The sequence below is a fragment of the Camelus ferus genome, chromosome 4 (assembly GCF_009834535.1).
Source record: "Camelus ferus isolate YT-003-E chromosome 4, BCGSAC_Cfer_1.0, whole genome shotgun sequence".
Lineage (NCBI taxonomy): Eukaryota > Metazoa > Chordata > Mammalia > Artiodactyla > Camelidae > Camelus > Camelus ferus.
In genome coordinates, this window is record NC_045699.1 from 5,822,873 (window position 1) to 5,835,732 (window position 12,860).

The 12,860-nt window shown below is 36.7% G+C and overlaps 1 protein-coding gene across 8 annotated transcripts in view; it reads left to right on the forward strand.

Annotated features, from left to right (window-relative positions):
* Positions 1–12,860, forward strand: part of FANCC (FA complementation group C) — a 182,714-nt gene that overhangs the window by 13,519 nt on the left and 156,335 nt on the right. For 3 of the 8 annotated variants that reach the window (XM_032477467.1, XM_032477466.1, XM_032477469.1), the window contains exon 2: positions 9,590–9,700. The exons of 4 other annotated variants lie outside the window; for them this stretch is intronic. The gene's annotated coding sequence lies outside the window, so the exon portion shown is untranslated. Of the gene's footprint in view, positions 1–5,611; positions 5,637–9,589; positions 9,701–12,860 lie in introns of those variants that run through there. One more of the 8 variants, XM_032477470.1, reaches the window with a different exon arrangement.

Consider the following 12,860-nt stretch of genomic DNA (forward strand, 5'->3'; position numbering starts at 1 on the left):
ATTCAAGTCTTTCTTTTCCCTTTACAGTTTTATTGAGCTATAATTGATGTACAATGCTCTGTAAGTTTAGAATGTACAGCATAATGATTTGACTTACATACATCATGAAATGGTTATCACAGTAAGTTTAGTGAACATCCAACTTCTAATTTGGATACAAAATTTTAAAAATAGAAAAAAAGTGTTTTTCTTGTGATGAGAATGCTTACAACTTACTCTCTTAATAGCTTTCATGTATAATATACAGCAGTGTTAATTATATTTATTATGTTGTATGTTACATTCCTAGTACTTATTTATCTATTTTATTTTTTTAACTTAAAAAAATTGAGGTACAGTTGATGTACAATATTATGTAAGTTTCAGGTGTACAGCATAGTGATTTGCAATTTTTAGAAGTTATACTCCATTTATAGTTATATGAACTATTAGCTCTATTCCCTGTGTTGTTCCTAGCACTTATTTATCCTATAACTGGTAGTTTGTACCTTTTGATTGCCTTCATCCAGTTCCCCTTTCCCCTGTCCCCCACCTCTGGTAACCACAAACCTGACCTCTCTTTCTGTGTTTGTTTTGGAAGTTTAATTGACCTGCAGTTCTATGTTAGTTCCTGTTACACAACACAGTGATTTGGTATTTCTCTACGTTTCAAATGATCACTACGTTAAGTATAGTGACAAAATATCACCCTACAAAGATAGTACATAGTTATTGACTGTATTCCCCACACTGTACAAAGCAATATATATATATATATATATTATGATTAATAATCATATATATATGATTATTTTAAGTTGCTAATCTCTTAAGTTCAAAAGCATTTTAGAAGCCTTGCATTTTTACTACCCCCTGCCATGTTTACTATTTTTGAAATCGCATTTTACATCTTTTTGTTTTGTGTATCCCTTAATTACTTGCCGTGGATACAGATGATTTTACTACTTTTGTCTTTTAACCTTCCTACTGTCTTTATACAGGGCTGATTTACTACTTTTACTAGGTATTTGCCTTTACCAGTGAGATTTTTCCTTTTGTAATTTTCGTATTTCTAGTTGTGGCCTTTTCTTTTTTGCATGGAGAAGTCCCTTTAACATTTATTGTAAAGCTGGTGTGGTGGTGCTGAAATCTTTTGCTTTTGCTTGTCTGTAAAACTTTTGATCTCTCCTTTAAATCTGAATGAAAGCTTTGCCAGGTAGAGTATTCTTGCTTGTAGATTTTTCCCTTCCATCACTTTAAATATACTGTGTCACTCTCTTCTGGCCTGCAAGAGTTTTTACTGAAAAGTTAACTGATAGCCTTGGGAGTTCCCTTCTACTTAATTAACTGGTTTTTTTTTTTTTCCCTTGCTCTTTTTTTTTTAAAGAGCAGTTTCAGGTTCACAGCAGAATTGAGCAGAAGATATAGATAGAGAGTTTGCACATAGCCCTCCCCACCCACACATATATACTCCTCTACTCTCAACATCCCTCATCAGTGTGGCATATTTGGTACAATCAATGAGCCAACATGGACACATCATTATTAATCAAAGTCCATAGTTAACATTAGGGTTCACTCTTGATGTACACTCTGTGGGTTTTGACAAATGCATAATGCCATGTAGCCACTACTATAGTATCATGCAGAATAACTTCATTGCCCTAAAAATCCCTTGTGCTCCATCTATTCATTCCTCTCTCCCTCCCTCTCCCCAAACCCTTGGAAACCACAATCTTTTTATTGTTTCTGTAGCTGTGCCTTTTCCAGAATGTCATTTGGTTGGAATTGTAGTTTGTAGCCTTTTCAGACTGGCTTCTTTCATTTAGTAATGTGTCTTTTAAAAAGTTTCTTCTACGTCTTTCATGGCTCGATAGATTTTTTTTTCTTTTTTTTAATTGCACATATATTTTTTAATTTACATATATGTACTGTTCATTTTTCCTAAGAATGCTTAGAGCTTTAGCTTTTTAAACTTACATAGTTACCAAAGGAATAAAGCCAACCACAAAATAAGAATTAATTCAAAAAGATACATACACCCTGCTATTAACAGCAATATTATTTATGATTGCCAAGATATGGAAGTATCCTAGGAACACATCAATAGTTGAATAGAGAATGAAGATGCAGCATATATATATGTAATGGAATACAACTCACCGATAAGAAAGAAGGCTAATTTGGTATTTGCGGCCCTTCATTCACTTTATTTTTCACTTCAAAACCCAGAATTTTATAACCACAAACATTTCCATTAGATCAAAAACATCAAAATACCTAGAAATAAACCTAACCAAGGAGGTTACCTATACTCTGAAAATCAAAATGATATAAAGAAATGGAAAAATTTCTTGGGCTCTTGGACTGGAAGAATCAACACTATCAAAACGGCCACAGTTCCAAAGCAATGCACAGATCCGATGCAACCCCTGTCAAAATACTCTAGACAATCTTCACAGAACTAGAACAAATTCCAAAATTTATAAGGAACCACAAAAGACCCAGAACAGCCAGAGCAATCTTATAGATCTTTTTTTTTTCCCTCTTCTTTTTGTTCTCTTTTCTTATGTTTGATGACTAGAGAAGGTCCTTTAACATTTTTTTGTAATTAACTTGCTGCTTTTAATAGTCTGTCTTTAATTTTTGCCATTTTAATTGCAAGTGTCAGTTGGGTTGATCCTGTTTGGGACTCTCTGTGCTTCCTGGACCTGGATTTCTGTTTTCTTTCCCAGGACAGAGAAGTTTTCAGCTATTATGTCTTCAAATATGTTCTCTGCCCCTTTCTCTCTTCTCCTTCTGGAACCCCTGTAATGCAACAGTTAGTGTGTTTGGTATTGTCCCAGAGGTCTCTTAAGCTATCCTCATTTCTTTTTATTCTATTTTTCTTTTTTCTGTTCAGCTTCAGTGATTGCCACTACTCTTTTAGCTCACTGATCCATTCCGGTGTATCATCTAATCTACTATTGATTCCTCCTAGTGTATTTTTCATTTCAGTTATTGTATTCTTCATTTATGCTTGGTTGTTTGTATTTCCCAAATCTGTTAAAAATGTCTAACTTCTCACTTTGTTCATCCAGTTTTCTCCTGGGTTGTTAACATCTTTACAGTCATTACCTTGAACTTTTAATTGGGTAGATTGTCTGTCTCCACTTCACTTAGTTCTTCTTGGGTTTTATCTTGTTCCTTCATTTTGAACATATTCCTCTGTTGCCCCATTTTGCCTAAATTGTTGCTTTTATTTGGTAGGTTGGTTACATTTTTTAACCTTGGAGAAGTGGCCTTTTGTTGGAGACGTCCTGTGCATCCAGCAGTGCACTCCCCTCATGTCACCAGAACTATATGCTCTAGGGATGCCCTCTGTGTGGACTGTGTGGGCCCTTCTGTTGTAGTGGGCTGACTTACGTGGGCATGCTGGTAGGAGTGGCTGGCCCCAGTCCAGTTGGTTGCCAGGCCTGGCTTTGTGTGGAGGCTGTCAGCCTCTGGTGAGTGAGACTGAGCCCTGGCATGGTTGGCTGCATGGCCAGAGGAGCCCCAGTCCTGGTGCCAGTCTGTCAAGTCATGAAGTGGCTGGCTACAGAGCCCTGGGGGGGTCCCAGAGCTAGTGTCAGCCTGCTAGCGGCTGGGGCAGTGGTCCAAGGGATCCCAGGGTTGGTGTTATGAACATTTGTGTACAAGTCGTTCTATGGATGTAGCTTTTATTTCTCCTGGGTAAAAATCTAGGAGTGGAAGGGCTAGACTGCAGGGTAGGTGAAAGTTCAACTTTTTAAGAAATTGCTAAGTTATTTTTAAGGGTGATTATGCCATTTTATATTCCTACCTGCAATATATGAGAGTTTTCCATTGCTCCACATCCTGATCAGTACTTGGTACGGTCAGTCTTTATAATTTTAGCCATTCTAGTGGGTATGTAGTGATATCCCACAGTCATTTTAAATTGCATTTCTATAATACAAGTCCTTTGTCAGATACATAATTTGCAAGTTTTTCTTCCCAGTTTATGGCATCTCTTTTTATTTTTTGTAATGGTATCTTTTGAAGAGCAAGAAGTCTTAATTTTTGATGAAGTCCAGTTTATTGATTATTTTACTTTAAGTTTGTGTCTTTTGTGTCCTATTTAAGAAATCTTTGCCTAAGCCAAGGTTGCTAAGATGTTTTAAATAATTTTAGCTCTTATGTTGTAGGTGTGTGATCCATTTTACTTCGTTTTTATGTATTGTATAAGGAAGGGGTTCAGGTTCATACACCTTTCTGATTGTTCCAGCACTAGCAAAGATTATTCTTTCTCCATTGAATTGCCTTGGAGCTTGTGAAAAATCACACGATATATGTGTGGCTGTATTGGCTGTATTTCTGAACTCTTTTTTTCTGTTGCATTTCTTTACGTACATGTCAATAATACCTTGATTACTACAGCCATTTCATAAGTCTTGAAATCAAGTAGTATAAGTCCGCCAGCTTTGTTCTTTTCCAAGTTATTTGGCTATTCTACGTTATTTACATATGTGTGTTAGAATTAGCTTGTCCATATCTCAAAAAAAAAAGAGCAAACCCTCCTGAGATTTTGATTGGAATTGCATTGAATCTGTGGATCACATTAGAATTGATGGCTTAATAATATTGAATTTTCCAAGTATTCTTTCTTTCATCATTAAGTATAATGTTAGCTGTAAGTTTTTTGTAGGTGCCCCTTCTCAGGCTGAGGAAGTTTCTATTCCTAGTTGGGTGAGTTGTGGTTTTGTTTTTTTTTTTTAATTGCAAATGGATATTAGTTTTTGTTACATGCTTTTTTTTGCCTCTCTTGAGGTTCACATAAATTCTTGGAGATTCTAGTCTCATTTAACTGTTCTGATTGCCTTTGTGGTAGTTTTGTGATTGTTTTCCACAATCTCATATGTTTTGAAAGCCATAATGTCTTTAATAGGGTTGAAGATCATTACTTTAGCATTTGTCAACCAACTGTGAGGGACAGGCATCTTTGTACTTTTGCTGCCTAGGCTTTTTCTTGGCTGAGGCATTTATTTATTTACTTAGGCATTCATTTAACAGATACTGAACACAGTAGTAGTCAAAGTAAATGCTAGTAAATCTCAGTGGCTTAACATAATACAAGTGCTAGTTTTTGCCGATGTCACAGGACCTTGTTTGTCCCTTTTGTGCAGTTTTCTGTGGTACAGATTTTCTGTAGATTCGCTGATGTCTCTAGGCTCCTTCCATTTTCCAGTTGCACTGACTCAGTCCTTTGCTTCCAGCCCTGTGTATCGAGCGAGAAGGTGTAAGCCTGTGTGGGATATTTTAGAGGCCAGGCCTGGAAGTAGGGTATTTCATTTATGCCTTCATTCCTTTGGACAGAACCTAGTCATATGGACTAATAAACAGCCTAGTCAAGGAGCTGAGAAGTATTCATCTGCCCCAGATGTGAGGAGTGCTGTTAAACTCTGTACACCCAGCTCTTATGAGTTAGGCACTGTGCTATATACTGGGGATATAATAGTGAACAAAACAGACTTGATTCCTGTTCTAGCTGAGGCTGTCTTCCAGAATGCACTGGGGGAAGGGGTTGTCGTGGCATACTTGGGTATTTGGTAAAAGAAGAATTGTTTCCTGTCTCCCGTTTGCAGTTGGCCAGATGACTTCTCTTGCTTGATGAAATTAAGGTAATTTTTATAAGAAAAAACAAACTCCATTGAATATATTAACATGAATCATAGTATAATTGAAGCATTAAAAAAAATCACCAAAGTTCTTTTTAATCTTGTAATGATATTTTAAATAGATCTGTATAGAACAAATATGATGGAGATGGTAAAGCTGAGACCAGATCTGCTTTGCAGATATGTTTTTGTGGCTTGCATGATGTTTAAAATATTTTGAGTCATTCACTAACATTTAAACACTAAATTATTTTACCTTTAAAAAGTCCATATTTTCAGCTTTTCTTTTAGATGAAAAGCTGTTTGGCAACACTAAATCTGACGTCTTTTTTGGCAGCAGCTGGCAGGAGCTAAGTCCTGGCTGTCTTCTGTGGATACTGCTTTGTCTTCCAGTTGCCTCAAGCTCATCTGATTGCTTCATTCATTTTACTTACCTGTTGTGGACATTTGAATTTATGAGCTTTGTTGAAAGTGATTTACTAACTTTTGAATCATTTTGAAATGTCAAACTAACACTTAGAAAAATAGATAGTTCAGTACAAATTTATCATACCTACTGGGGAAATTACTACAATAGTTTGTGTTCTCTGTCAGAGTTCAAAGTTTCATATTTGTAGAAAAAAGCTTATTATTATTATCCTACACAATAATATATCATAAGCAATTTAGAAATCACACCTTCTGTTCTATTGATTTTTTTTTTAAAGTTCATTGATTTTATAAGCACTTTCCCTCCCACTTTTTTTGAGTTCTTGGTTCATTTCTAACATTACTTGGTATAAGCCCTATGAAATGTATTTCACTCTTTCCAGTTATTTTCACATAGATTGTGTGTGATTTTTACAGTAACCATACATGCTAAGGCAAGACAGACATTAAAACAAAAAGGAAACTAGAGTGGAGCCTTTTCAAAAAAGTTAATTTGGACCAGGATTAGGGATTCCCCAGAGATCGCCCAAAAGAGGATAGCTACTGAAGAATTGCTGGGGTTATTTCTGTTGTGCAGCTTTTACATGTGCCTAATTCTTATGGCGTGATAACCTTTTCAGTTACTAAAAGAGCCAAGCATTTCTGGTTATCCAGACTCAACTGATTTTAGCAGAAAACATTTACCTTCCATAATAACTTCTCTTTGAAATGTTTGCAGAGGAGGAAACTGAGGTAGTGGTGGAGCTGTTGACTGTAACCCCGGGAAACTAACCCTTTTCTGGTGCTCTTTTCATTGCACCAGCAGCCCCATGTCAGGGGTTGTTGATGCTTCCTATTGATGCACTCTTAAGCAAGTCTTTGGCAGGCTTCTTTGTTGCATCTTTCTACTGTGTTAATAGAGGCATTAGAAGAAATGTAATTTTTGAATACTGCCTCACCAGTTTCTGCTTGGTAACATGCCCTGAGACCCTCAACAGATGCCAGCAAACAAATTAGACCCACAGTGTATTTGATATGCATATCTTTTCCCCAAACAAAATTTGAATTCCACAAACACAAATTGAGTCATTTTCCAAATGTTTGTATCTGAATGGGAGTTTTTATCCTATCCTTCTGTAACCAATATCATAAAACTTCTGAAGGTCCATGATGCATTTGTTGTACAATGTTAATCCAAAACAAAACTTTACTCTGCCTAAACTTACAGCTGTAGAGAGATACTAAACTCATTTCCATTGATCGGTACAACATGTTTGTACCAACCAGATCTAAAAAATGTGTAAAGGAGTGCCATGCTGTAAAGGCCTTATTATAGTTGTAAACACAAGTGCAGCTGTTACAAATCTAGCAAAACCTCAGATTAAACAATTTAAAATTTACTGAAGATGACATTCCAGACCCATTTTTCATAATATAAACACTCTGGGACATGCCTTTGAAATGAGTGGGTCTGTCATTAATATTAATGCCACTGAATTCAAGGCTGGGAAGTCATTTCTTTTGAGCTTCATTTTCACTCCTAATTTTGGAATAAAATATGCTTTTAGCCTGAAGTATGACGTGTTTATTCACAGCCTGAAAAAATTTGGTCCTGCTGCTTTTGAATAGTAGGAATGCAAAAATATGGTATAAGTATTTTGTTCTTTCTTTATGCTCTTTTAACTTAAATGAATTTGTTAGAGTTAAATTTGGCAAAAATTAGCTGTTAATGGAATCCAATTGCATTGGTCAATTAAAAAACTTAAAGAAACACTAAAAATAGTTGCTATTTTAGGATTGCGTTAGTTTGACATTTTAAAATGCTGTATTTAAGGAAAGAATTTTATTTAAATGATTCTGAGCATGTTTCTTGTGGTTTTGTCTTTCAGCTAGACCAGGGTGGAACAAGCATTCAAAATGTGCACCACTCTAATTTGTTTTTCTCCTCATTTTCCACTCAGTGGTATGACTGGTGAAGTATCAATTCAGCAATATAGTATTTTCTAGAGTTATGTTCTGTGCTTTGATTTCCTATGAAATCTTGTATGTTTTTTTGTTCAAATTTAAAAATATAATAGAATATAATTTAAGAAGGTCCACTGGCACCTCTTTGAATGAACTGGGCCAAATAGTTCTGGGCTGAGGGGGGAGGCAGGTGTTTGTTTTGGTTTGGTTTGCTAGCTTATTGTTGACCAAATTTTAAATTTTATTTGTCTTTACTGAATTTCTTAACTGGAGTTTTGAGGGAGCATCTCAGTTAGGTAGTAGAGCAGTTAAGTGACTGTTGATAAACAATCCTTAGTCCTTGATTAAAAAGAGGCAACATTTATCCAAAGAAGCCAGTGAAATCTCTCTCATTTACATTTGTTCTTTAATTTCTATTGAACACTTTTTTCTGATCAGGGGAATTGAAACCAATCATTGTCAAGCACCACGTTGTTACCTAAAGTTGGTAATTCTGAAAGCACATAGCTGATCTGGTAATCCTTTGTTCAGAAGAACTTTGGATATTTCCATCCACATGAAAGATTAGTATACTGCAATGACTACTGCTGTTGGTTTTGCTTCCCTCTTTTTTCTTTTCTCTTTTTTAAATTTAAGAGTTTGTGGAGGTTTCCTCTAACTCTTTTAATATTTACATAAAATTCTCAATTTTGAGATGGAAATCTGGACAGATATAAATAACCCCTCCCTCTTTGTTTAAAAACTTCTTTGCGGCCATCCTAGGATTTTCTTTTATTATCATTCATTATTCTATCCTTTCTCTGATACTGTATCTTCTTTTTATTATATCCTCTTTATTGGTTTACTCCTTGCTTTTGGTGGAGCACATCCTCAAGTATCTTCTTAAAATGATGTGTGGGAGGTAAGTTATTTCTGGTCACTGCCTGTTGAATATGTCATTATAGCAGTCATATTTGATAGATAGTTTGGGTATAGAATTCCAGGTTGGAAATTATTTTTCTTCATAATTGTGAAGGCATTGTTCCATTTCCTGCTGACTTTAAGTGTTTTACAGTTTCATGATATACTCCATGTGGTCCTCTTTTCATCCATTGTGTTGTGTACTTGGTCAGCCCTTCCAAGCTGGAAATGCTTGTCTTTTAGTTCTAAGAAAAGTCTGATTACTTATATCTTCATCTTCATTTTCTTTGGAGTTCCTTTAGTTGGAATTTGACCTTCAAAACTGATCTTCTGATTTTTCTTATGTTCTATTTTCCATCACATTGTCTTTTTTGCTTAACTTTTGAGACATTTTTTCAATTTTAAATTCTTTTTTATTGAGTTGTTATTATATTTTTAATTTTCAAGGCTGTTCTCAAAATTTTTAAAATTAGTATTCTCTCCTTGTTTCTATGGATATAGTATTTTTTCCAATCTGCTTTAAAGATATTAATATTAGGACTTTCAAGAAAGTTTTTAAAGTTTTTTCCTCCACTATATGACTTCCATGTTGCTTTTTATGATACATTTTGGTTTTGATCTTTTATGTTAGAGGTTTCTTCAGATGTCTAGTAATTAGTCCTTGGTTGTCTGCTTATATTTAGAACAGAACTGAAAAGGTGATTGGAAGCTCCAAAGGCATGGAGACACTTAACTGATATTTAGATTGCTGTTAAGATGAACTGGTTGGGCCAAGTGTTGGGGGAACCTCTCATGTAAGTATCTTTATATCTTTATTCTTAGGCTGATAGAGTTGCTTGTCATTTGTAACATTGTTCTAGGGCCTGAGTGGGATAGAAAACTCTGGGGATGGGATTGGGTTTCAGCATTCATTATTCCAGTCTACACATTTTTATTTAACCCTTAACCACTCCTCTAACTCCCTGCCCTCACCCCCAATTTGTGGAACTGAATACCTGCTCTTACCTGCATCTGTTGACTCCTGGTCCAGAGAGAGAGAGAGTTGATGGTCATCTTAGCCTGACTACTTGTGATAATTGTAGAAAATAGACTGGGTAAAGCCAGGGCTGGGAGAATTATGGGTTGGAGTGGAACCTGGGAAGATTAAAATGTAGGAATATGGGGTTCTTTTTACTAGGGATAGATGTTTGGTGATTTGAATTAAGAAAGTGGGTTGATATGTTTGGGGTCGTCAGGACAACCCCAGGTTTGATGATTCACTAGGAAAACTCACAGAATTCAGCATACAGTTATCCTCATGCTTATGATTTATTACAGGGAGAGAATACAAAGCATAGTCAACCAAGGGAAAAGGTACATCAGATAAAGTCTGGGTGAAACCAGGCTTCTAAGAGTCTTTTCCTTATGGAGTCACACAAGACACGTGTAATTCCTCCAGCAGAACTGTGACAACACATGTGAAATGTTACCCATCAGGGAAGCTCATGAGAGATTCAATACCCAAAGTTTATTTTGGGGTCTGGTCACATAGTCATCCTTTGGCTAGCAGGTACCAGAGTTCCATACCCTCAGAAGGAAAGCAGATGTTCAGCATAAATCACATTGTTTGTACAAACAGTTTGGGCTGAGAAAGTCCCTCTTAGCAGTTAGGGAGGTGGGAACTCTTCCAGTATCCAAGTTCCCAGACCCTAGGCAAGGGCCAGCCTTATAAGCAGTTCTTTCTAAGGAGAGCAGTCTCAGGCCTGCTATGTTAACTCTTTTCTGCACAATCAGTTTAAGAGGTAAGAAGCCATTTTTGAGGGCCAAATCTAAGTTTTAATCTTGGTAAATTTCAAGTTGTGTGATGACAGGGTTAAAATTTTACTCAAGTGTAAACTGGTAGAGTGGTAAGAAAAGGCAGAAAATTAAACCTCTTGAAGAAGATTGTGAATAAAAGGGCGAGAAATATGGTTCATGGAATATTGGAACTCATGATAAAAGAGCTAGTTATGGGAGAATGAAAGGTTCTATAGACTGAATTTTGCCTCTGTCCAGATTCATATGTTGAAGCCCTAACCCCCAGTGTGACTGTATTTGGAGATAGGGCCTTTGGATCCGTAACTAAGGTTAAGTGAGGTAGGGGTAGAGTCCTAACCGGATAGATTTGGCAGCCTTATAAAAAGAGGAAAAGAGACCTCCTTCTCTTGGTGCACACACCAAAGAAGTCAGGTAGCACACAGAGAGATGGCATCTATCTGCAAGCTAGAAAGAGGCTCTCTCCAGGAACCAAAATGTCCAGAGCCTTGATCTTTGGCTTTTTAGTTTCCAAAACAGTGAGGAAATAAATTTGTGTTGTTTAGGCCACGCAGTGTATGGTGTTTTAGTTAAGGCAGCCTGAGCTAAGACAAGTTGAGATCAGATCTCAACTCAGTTGAGATAGTACCTCAGCTTCATCGAGGTAAATTCTGTATGAAGCAACAAAATATTAACATGGTGCTGGCTTTTTGTTTCTTGGGGTTTGTGTGTGTGTGTGTGTGTGTGTGTGTGTGTGTGTGTGTGTGTTTCTCTTCTTATCTGTTAGCTTTTATACTTAGCTAACTCATCCACATACTACTCTTTTTGAGCTACACAAGTCATTACACCAGTGTTCTAGATCTGTACCATCCAGTAACAGTAAGCAGCCACATTTGATGATGTAAATTAAAATTAAATAAGATTAAAAATTAAGTTCCGCAGTTGTATTAGCCACATTTCATGTGTTCAGTAGCCACCTGTGGGTAGTGGCCGTGGTATTGGATGGCATGATACAGAGAAAGATTTTCCATCATTGCAAAAAGTCTTTCTGAGCAACACTTTATAGATAGTTGCCTCAAACTTCTCGCTGTTTATTTTCTATCTGAGTGGTTCCAGACTTTTCCAGGTTCAAGGCACACTTACGAATACTAAAGTTTTTGGTGGGCGTCCTTAAAGGTTTTAAAACAATAACACTGAAAAGTGAACACCAATTACATTGCAAACTCTGCTGAAGTTCAATATGTCAAGCTGAGTCTGTAACAGTATCTGGGATTTCAAGCTGTTCACTTGGTCATGCTTCTGCAGTGTGTGCCCCTAGAAGAGCTGTTTTCTCCTCCTCCTGGGCTTGCTTATATATTTGTAGGACAGAGAACTTGGATAAGCACACATTTGTTCCCTGACACCTGCTTCCCTGTTTCACTCTGCTGGATGTTTGCTCTGCTCTCTCCCGGAGGTAGTAGGGTCAGATGCTTCAGAAGGAAGCATCAGTAACCAGGCTGCTCTGCTGAGCACTAATTAGTCTGAGGAATGATAGGCTGAGGGTTGGTCAGTAAAAGTGAGAAACAATCTGGCAGTATTCAGAACAGAATGTTTCATGAGATAATAAAAGGTGTAACATTGTTCAGAAGCCTCATAGTCTCCCTGATACCTACCCCACCAGTCTGTGTCATCGTGTGTGGGAGCTATTCTTGAGAATCCTCAAAACAACCCTGTGAGGTAAATATTATTCCACTCCTGAAGCCAAGTGAAGGGAACACTCAGAAATTTCATATAGTTTGCCCTGGGTCACTGAACTAGTGGCAAGAGATGCTGGATTCAGACCTTTCCATTGGTATCCACAGCTTGTGTTTTTTCCACTGTAATGCAACTGGGCTTGGCCTGTGGCCCCTCCTCTCCATGGGGTAGGAACAGCTCTCCCAAAGCTGTGTTCTGTGTGAAAGGGGTTCTTTGTAAATTGGATACACATTTAGTTCAAGGTAAAGACTGAATGACCTGGAAAGGGATATTTTTTCTTTTGTTTTAAGGGATTGTTGTTATTTTAATTACATTGAAAAACACAGGAAAAATTAAATAGAGGTAAAACTCACTCATAATACCATCACTTATTTTGGAATCATATAAAGACTTATCCTGTGCTTATACAGACATGTTCTTACAAAAATGTTATCATGCTCTGATACA